Source organism: Ceratotherium simum, chromosome 2 (genome assembly GCF_057802395.1).
Source record: "Ceratotherium simum simum isolate JZ-2026a chromosome 2, ASM5780239v1, whole genome shotgun sequence".
NCBI classification, from domain to species: domain Eukaryota; kingdom Metazoa; phylum Chordata; class Mammalia; order Perissodactyla; family Rhinocerotidae; genus Ceratotherium; species Ceratotherium simum.
The window spans coordinates 55,929,723-55,938,742 of NC_141901.1; the positions used below are offsets into that span (position 1 = coordinate 55,929,723).

Below are 9,020 nucleotides of genomic sequence, written 5' to 3' on the forward strand. Positions count from 1 at the left end.
ATTTTGCGATGACCACCCAAGAATTGTAAAAAATATCTATCAAATTGGCAAAGATTATAAAAACTGACCTACTCAATGCCATTGAAGGTGCAGTGAGACACACACTGTTATACACAGGGTAACCACCCTCTGATCCAGTTATCCCACTTCTGGGAATCTATCCTAAAGGAAGAAAAAAAAACAGAGATGCAATCAAAGATAAATGTATGAAAATGTTTGCCAGTGTTATTTAAAATAGTAATATTATAAAGAATCAACCTAGAAGTCCCACAGTAGGAGACTAATATCCTGTTCAGACAAAAAAGTAGGAGCAAAACAGCATATATAAAAGTATAATTCCAATTTTTTTAAAAATTAAAAAATCTGTACATGCAAGGAAAGAACTAGAAAAATGTACATTAAAATGTTAGCAGCAATTATCTCTGGGTCATAGTTTATGGGTGATTTTCAATTTCTTCTTTACATTTATGTTCTTTTCAAAATTTGCCACAAGAGAACATGAATTAACAGGAAAAAAATGTTTAAGCTGTTATAACCAATGAAAATGATCCTGAACCTAACAAGGACATATCATTTGGAATAGAAACTACATTTCCTAGTGCAAAGAAAACGTCAAGCTTGTTTTGCTTCCAGCTTTTCTTAAGCTCAGGTTTACATTTAGGCTGGGTAAAGAGTGTCATCCAAGACTCAGTAGTATTCATGAAATTGCACAAGGTTCACCATCTAAAAGTCAGCCAATGCTCCAACAGAAAGTACCATGATTCAATGAACTGTTTTATTGTATGGGTATTGAGAATAATACTGTGCAATTAATCCTAACTCAAAAAATGCAAAATAGGAAAACCAGAAAACCTATTCTTGTTCTGTGAATTGACTAAATATACTGTTGTTGCCTTATAAGCACATCTTAGTTAGGTCTGGAGGGGGGAGGAACTTGAAAATAAAGCTGGCAAGCTACCAACATTCACTAAAAATGCACATTGATGCGTTTTGTCTATATGCATATTTCTGTTCCAGTGGATAGTTAATCTTAGTGGCACAGGATGATTTTAATCAGTGTAGAAAAAAATATTAAGCTGTTCTACAAAAAAACAACTTCTCATATTAAAAGTAGAATTAAAATTGCTAGCTGAACCAGGAAAAAAACTTCCCTACAATATGACATATATGCAGGAAAGCAATTCACACAAAAAAAGTCAAAGTAAAATAAGCAGGAAAGCAAATTTATTCTTATTTTACTATTATTTTAAACAACTGGGAAATTGGTTTGCTCTAATACTAAAAAGCTGTTAGAAAATAAAACCACTGAAACAGTCGTTGAGCAACTAAGAGAGAATTTAAAATATCACATTGATTTTACTCAGAAAATAAACATCATTCTATTTTTACCCTACCGTGAAAATACATTTATTTATAAAACATATGTCAGGTTCTGGCAAACAAAATAAATTACTAAACTATAAATTCCTTAAAGTAGAAACTACAGCCTCACATCTCAGTTTCCATCAAAGAGCCTAATATTGGGTCACTCAAACATCTGTTCATGACTGAATCTGAAATCTATTAATGAAATTATGCAACATTTTCACAAGCATACAATGGAATTTAAAAGGTATTTCAAAAGACATCAATGATTTGGGCTAGATACTGAAAACCACATAAAGCCCAAAGATTAGTGTTAAATTTCAACTGCTAAAATAATTAAGTTACAGTTGCTTGCTTAATGTCCTGTAATACAGCCAACTTGTCTAGAACGGAATGATCCTATTTATAAATGAATTTAAAAATATCACTGAAAATACAGTGAATGAATTTACTCTCTGGATTACACATCTGACAGATCTGAAATGCTCAGTCTGCAATAAGAGAGAATTTCCTACTACTAACTTAGAATCTTACAAACTGCATTTGGGATTTGTCCAAAGAAACAGTTGTACCCAGTTCTTCATGCATCTCTTACTTCACACTTTTGTCATTGATAACTAAACCACAGCTCTATCTTGAGCAAAGCTATTTTTTACAATCAGAAAAAGTGAGTATAACATAGCATTGCAAACAACCATGAATGTTACAGGTATATATACTTGTGAGTTCAAAGTAAGGCACTTCCAGTTTTAATTAATCCAATAGTATCTTTTATCAGTTATAACATGTAGTTTAGTATATTCCTATTCTTATGAAATATGGCCTAATTTAAATATATTCTGAAACCAAACATAGGATTATGTTTATTCCAAGTTTGGTTAACTTTATCATTCCCCACTTTGAAACACTCTATCAATGTGAACTAAATAGGCTAGAGATAGGAAGCTATCTGGGAAAATTGGATATGCAAAGAAATTTTTTTCCAGATTTATCTAACCTATTTTATAGCCTAAATAAATAAGCCATTACTACCCCCAAAAAAAGCTGTTAACTTGTCTAATGATTGAAGTTAATTTCATAGAACATATTTAATCCACGTGTATATCACATACTTCTGAAAATTATATTAAAAGGATTATTCTTAAACCCCTTATAAAAGTACACTATTTCTTGTTACAACTCCACCTTAATCATCACACACAATACTGGTGCATGTGTGTACCTTCTACCTCTAAAAGGCCTATTTTCAAGCGGAAATGAGAGCATGGCATAGTTCTCTGTTGAACTGCTTTGCTGATCAGAACATCATGATAAGCTAAGCTTATGGGTTCAATACTCATCTGGATCATTTAACTTTGAAACAAACTGCCCTCTTAACCAGTCATCTCAAAACTGTGTGTAAAGCAGATTGGAGAGAGGGTGTATGAATCACTAAGTGCAAACTCACAACCACTATTACAAAAATTCAAAATGCGAATGGGCCAATAGTCTCTCTGTATATGAAAAGCACATAAAAACTACCACTTCTAATTCCCAAATTTCACATATAAAAGAAGGAAAGAACGGACGCTTCATCTGTCTCCGTAACATACGAAAGCTTAAATATTTTTATGTTTAACACTAATCGTTTCCATAAGATGTGAATTTGGCATTAAGTCATACAGCAATATATGACATCAGAACGAGCAGAAAATACTTGGAAGTATGCCATAACGCTTTTTAAAATTGATGAGTTTAATCTGAAAAGCAAGATTAGAAGTAAGTTTATGTTCACAATTTTAAACTCACTACAACATTATGATATAAATGCTTTATATGAGATATTTTTATTGAACTTCTAAAATAAGAGAATTTTAGAACTGAGAGGTTACAGGTTATCTGAGGTTCAGTGAACATTGGCTTGGTCCCTAGCATGTGTCAGACACAGTGGTAGGTGCCTGCAGATAACTCAATTAGTTCAACTTACTCACTTTATAGAAGCTGCGATTCCTCCACTCACGTCAAATCAAGCCATCTAGATTTCAGAACCAGAAATGCTGAGCAACGTCCTCACAATGGTATAAGTTCTATCAAAACAGACCGGTATCATCTTCTCTTATAAACTAAATAAATTTCGGAGATACAATGCTGACCTTATTTAACAGAAACAATAATCTCTATGTTTTGAATAACTATAAAGAATTACAACAATTTAAAAGCTCAACTGTGAGAGTCCTCAACTAAGTACCAGTTGCATAATTTATCACAAAGAACTAACCATGGGGCTGTCATAGCTGTAAGATTCTAAAGACATCCACAACAGAAATTAAACAAATTGCAGACACTACTAAAAAAATCCCTTTGTAAAAAAAGAGAAAAGAAAAGGAATTATCGACATGAAAAATTAGATGCTTGAATGGAATGCTTATTTTATATAAAAGATCATTAACAAAGTCCACGGGTAACAGTAAACACTGGCAAGACTTGAAGTTATTTAACTATTCCATTACAAATGACAACAGAATGTAAAATTCTCTGAGGACAGAGACCCTGTCTAATTCATCTCTGTATCCCCCAACAATGAGCACCCTGTTGTTAAATGCTGGAGAGAGAGGTGAGCTAACATATGAACTCTAAATGCGAGCTACTGGAAAATTCAACCTAACAATCCTTTTATAACTCAAATTATTTTTAGAGTATTAAATAATAATACTCAATGCAAGTGACACTGCCATGAAACTTAAGATCAACAACTGTGGCGTCACTTTAATTAGTACAACCCACTCTTTGAAGGAATTCAGATACACCAAGAAGACAAGTATATTCAGACTGTACTTTGATTCATCAGTTCTTCTAGAAATCAATCCCAAGGAAACATTCCAAAAGAAAGAAAATGTTGCATATATAAAAGCTTTCATTTCACTGTTATTTTAATCGGAGGAAAAGGAAACTACCAATATGCCCAACAGCAGGTAGATGGACTATTTTGCAACCACTCAAAAAGGCTTAAAATGAAGATTAACTTCCTAATTGGTCTTCCTACTTCCACTCTTGCCTCCCCCCATCCCTGCTAAGTTGATTTCCACACAGCAGCCAAAAGGATTCTCACAAACTTAAGTCAGAACAGGTCTCCTGGAACAGAAAACCCTCCAATGGTTTTCCATATCATTCAAAGTAAAATCCAAATTCTTACCGTGGCCTACAGGCCTCACAGGGGCCTCAGCTGCTTCCCTAACCTCAAGCTCTCTCACTTTCCCTCTTGCTTACCGGCCTCCTAGTTGTTCTCAAAAATGCCAAGTACAATGAGGGGTCTTGGCACTTGCAGTCCTCTGCCTGTGACCTTTCTTCCCCAAGAGAGCACACATCCCTCACTTCCTTCAGGTGCCTGCTCTAGTCTCACATCTTCCCTGGTTACCCTTCTCTGCCACTGCTTCTCTCTATCCTCTCACTCTACTGTTCTGCAGAACTCTTATCATCTGATATATTCTATATTTATTTGGTTATGGCCCATCTCTCCTGATTAGAATATAAGCTCTATGACAGCAAGGACTTTGTTTTATTCACATAATAACCATTCAAAAAGCATTTGTTGAATTAATATTGAATGCTGCTATAATAATTATTAACTACATGAAAAACCACGCATATAAACAAGCTTGCAAGAGAACAGGAGAAATGAACAGTTTGATTTGTGCACATTTTCAAGTGTTGATCATATTGCTAAGAAGGAGTTTGTACAATAAAAATCATAAATCAGTCATGATTATGATTTTAAGCTGCCAAAAGTGACAATAACAATCTTATTTCTTTGGAAGTCATCAGTATATTAGTTCAAAACTGACTGGTAATAGTTATTAATGAGAACTTTTCCCCATAAAATGGTAATAACAATCACTCTTAAATCTTGTTTGCAAAGACCTGAAGTTTAGTCTCTAAGCGTAGACACTGTCATTCCTGAGGCCACTGAGAAAGTGAACAAAGGCTTTTGAACACTTTTAATATGTAACCAAATAATACTCAGGGATTCCAGTTTACGTTGGAAACAGGTATCCATAACTGGCTTCAGAGGGTCACTGAAATGCAAAATTTTGTGCATAAATGCTATTACTTTTTTTCTGGGGAGAGAGTCTATATATTTCATCATATTCTCAAAGGTGTCAGTAGCCTCGAAAAGGTTAAGAATTATTATTTCATATATTGGAAGTGAAACGCAATATTCTAATATACATCTCAAAAGGATAGAAGCTATATAATACCTAGACACATCTTTGTAATCATTCAATTCATTCAAGAAACACCGAGTGCCTACCATGTGCCAGGCACCGTGTATGATCCTCAACACCTTTCACCTAATCATACTTTGTAGTACATAATTCAAAATACCGAGGAAACAAGATTCACTGAAACACCAGACTGAAAAAGAATTTCATTCAACCAACACAAATACAATTTCAAAACAGAAAGTGTTTTAAAAAAACCATAATAAAGACAGAAAGGAGCTTGGGGCCTGATTTAGTGCTTATTATGTCAAAATATCACAGATCTCACTTACAACAAAAGAAAAGAAAAACTACACTTACGCATGCCCACCCCCACACACTGACAGGAAACCAAAAGAAAGTTTCCAAATCCTGTTTCCAGCAGCATCCCTTCTGAGACTGCCCTTCAGCATACTTTTGAAGGTAGGAGCCCCACGTTGGAGAACTAACAGCTGATACCTTACTCTTTCTGTGGCAGAAACAGAAAAAAATCATCATCCCACACCCAGGAAGCAGAAAACTGTGGCCACCTGTAAGGCTGTAGCCCCTTAACCTCCTACCTTCTTATTCCCTTTCATTTCTTATGCTCTCCTCCCTCCAAAGCAGTGAGAAAACGATCCATCTTCCCTCTCAAGAATACATAACTCCTCAATGCTAGTTTTTGCCAAGAGGTCAAAAGGTCCCCTAAACTCTAGTTCTTAACCCTGTGAGGAGATTCCACTTTTTAGTCTTCCCCTCATCTTCTCCCCGTAGCAGTAAATTACACAATTCAGCTGAAGACACTGTCCTTAACTTCCTGAGGGAGCAAGCGACACTCCTACCAGCCCGTTTCTAGAAAGACAAGAATCACACGGAGACCTCTTCCCTAACAAAATTCAGGAAAGAAGTAGAGCCTCAAGAAAAGCAACGCTGAAAAGGCGAACACATGGCATGCTACGGAAGACATGGGGGAAGGAGGGCGGGAAAGGGGCTGGGAGATGTTGAGATGTCAGCCCTATGCACTGGGGGAATAAAGGAAGGGAAGGGGGACCCTGAGCCCTGACAGAAGTGAATAGAGAGACGGCAACGCTCCAGTCTACCTGCACCTCTCCAGAGAGGAGGGAGGACAGAAAATTCACCCAACCCTCCAACCCCCTTTTCGCGTGCCCCCAAAGGAAGAGCTGGGTTTGAAGGCAGATCTGAGCCCAGTCTGGGGACAGGCAAGAAGAGGAAAAAGGCAGCGATGTCCAATCTTCGACAGCTCTCAGGCGGCGAGGGGCGAGGGCACTGTGTCCGGGGAGATGGCGAGGGAAATCGGCTTGTGCCATGACACCTCGGGGAGTTGGAGGGTGGGGGACACAATGTCCTCTTTCTCTCCCACACCCGGCCCGGGCCCCTCCCGTCCGTCTCCCGCAGGCCCAGCTACAGTCGACCGGCTCGGTCTGCGGGCGTGGTTGGCTCTGGCCCCGGCGGCGGCGGCCGGGCCTCCCCGAGCCCTGGCCCCTCCCGCCGGCCAGGCCCCCGGGCCGCCGCCCCGGACACCGAGGGAACGCGGAGGAGGAAGGGGGAGCCAGGGGACTGACCAGCGACATGAGCCGCCTCAGCCCCAGCCCGGCCGACCCGCGCCCCCCGCTCCCCCTGGAGCCGGCTCGGGCTCCCCGCCCCTCACTCACCCCCCCGGTCCGGCGCCTCCTCCACCTCCTCCTCCTCCTCCTCCTCCCTCCTTTCGGCCGTGGCTCCTGCTCCGGCTCTGCGCGGCGACGGCAGCGGCGGCGGCGGCGGCGGCGGCGGCGGCGGCAGCCTCGGGAGCGGCGGCGGCGGCGCCTCCAGAACGCGCACGCACGCAGCACGCAGGCCCCACCCCCTAGCTCCGCCCCGCCCCTCCGAGTCGGCGACGGGGAGGTTTCGGCCCGCCTTCCCCGCGGCGTTCCGGAGTCCGCTTAAAGGAGCCGCGCAGGAAGGAGTGGGGAGCGCTAAGAACGATGGGGGTTGCAGCTTTGTGGAGGGCGGGGTAGAGGAGTGGGTGAGGCCGGAAATGAAATGAGGTAGGATCCGAAGATTCAGAAGGAATAGAATTTTGGAGGGAATGCAACCATTCGACAAGTACTGACTGAGCACTTGGTGGGTAGCAGGCACTGTTCTAGGCACAGGGGATAAGGCCATAGGAAAGTAGAGGTCCTCGTGGAGCTTGCGTTCTGGCGGGGTGGGAGAGAGGGAACCGACAACAAACAAGTAATCAAAAATTTCAGGTAGTGATAAATGGTGTGAAGAAAAATAAATCAGGGAATGGGGTGACTTTATAGCTGGCCAGATAATGCTCCTCAGAGGAGACCTTTGGGCACATACACATATGATAACGAAGGAGTGAGCCTAGCAACCACCGGGGGTTGTGGCGCGCTGTAGGGGAACAGGCTGAAAGAACCAGCCATAAATTCATTGGTGGGAACATGCGTGGTATGTTGCAGGAACAACAAAAGGTCGGTATGGCTGAGTAGAGTCGGCTGGCTGTAGGGCAGTAGTAGTTATGCTGAGGTGGGGATGTGGCTAGATCCAGCAAAGGAATGACTGCATCTGATTCTCATTTTTAAAAGTTACTCTTGCTAATGTGTGTCAAATACACAACAGGGAGGCACAGATGTCTGCAGGGAGACCACTAAGAAGGCTGTTCGTGGTAGCTTGGACTAGGATGGCAGCAGAGAAGGGGTGAGAAAAGGTCTATTCGGATATATTTTGAATTGGAATGGATTTGGCAGAGAGTGTGTGAAGGAACAGAAAGATCATGGATGATTCTTAAGTTCAGAGCCTGAAGGATGCGTTAATGGTGATGCCATTTAATGAAATGGAGAAGACTCAAAGACGAGCAAATCTGGAGTGGGAGAAATCAAGAGTTTTGTTTTCTACACGTTACCTATGAGGTGCCTGTTAGACATCCAAGTGGAGATGTTAAGTAGGCAATTGGATACATGAGTCTGAAGACAATAGATGCTTTTTAAGTCTTAAGTCTACACAAAATCCCTTAGGCAGGGGGAGTAGCTGGAGGAGAAGACCAAGAGGAACTCCAGCCCTCGGAGATTAAGTAGAAAAGGCAAAGGAGCTACCGGTCAGATAGGGGGAACACCAGGCAAGGGTGAAGTGTTGGAAAATAAGAGAATTGTTTCAGGAAGGTGGGAGTGATCAGTCTTATCAAATACTGCTGAAATAAGTAAGATGAGGACTGAAAGTTTGAACAGCGCCTTTGGGTTGATGAGGGTTGCTGATGACCTTGACGAAAGCAGTTTCACTGGAGTCACAGGGGAGAAAGCCTGATTAGGGTGTGTTAACAGGAGAATGGGAGGTAAGGAAGAAGTGTTTACAGCAAGTGTAAACAGTCTTGAGGAGCTTTGCTGTAAAGAGCAACTGAGAAATGGGCAGTAGCCAGAGGAGTACTCGGGATCAAAG

General features: G+C 40.9%; 1 protein-coding gene across 2 annotated transcripts in view; it reads right to left on the reverse strand.

Annotated features, from left to right (window-relative positions):
- RAP1A (RAP1A, member of RAS oncogene family) overlaps nucleotides 1-7,378 on the reverse strand; it is a 75,912-nt gene extending 68,534 nt beyond the window's left edge. Inside the window, exon 1 of one of the 2 annotated variants that reach the window (XM_087445589.1) lies at nucleotides 7,256-7,378. The gene's annotated coding sequence lies outside the window, so the exon portion shown is untranslated. Of the gene's footprint in view, nucleotides 1-68; nucleotides 138-7,255 lie in introns of those variants that run through there. The other variant, XM_014780030.2, reaches the window with a different exon arrangement.
- Nucleotides 7,379-9,020: the final 1,642 nt, after the last annotated feature.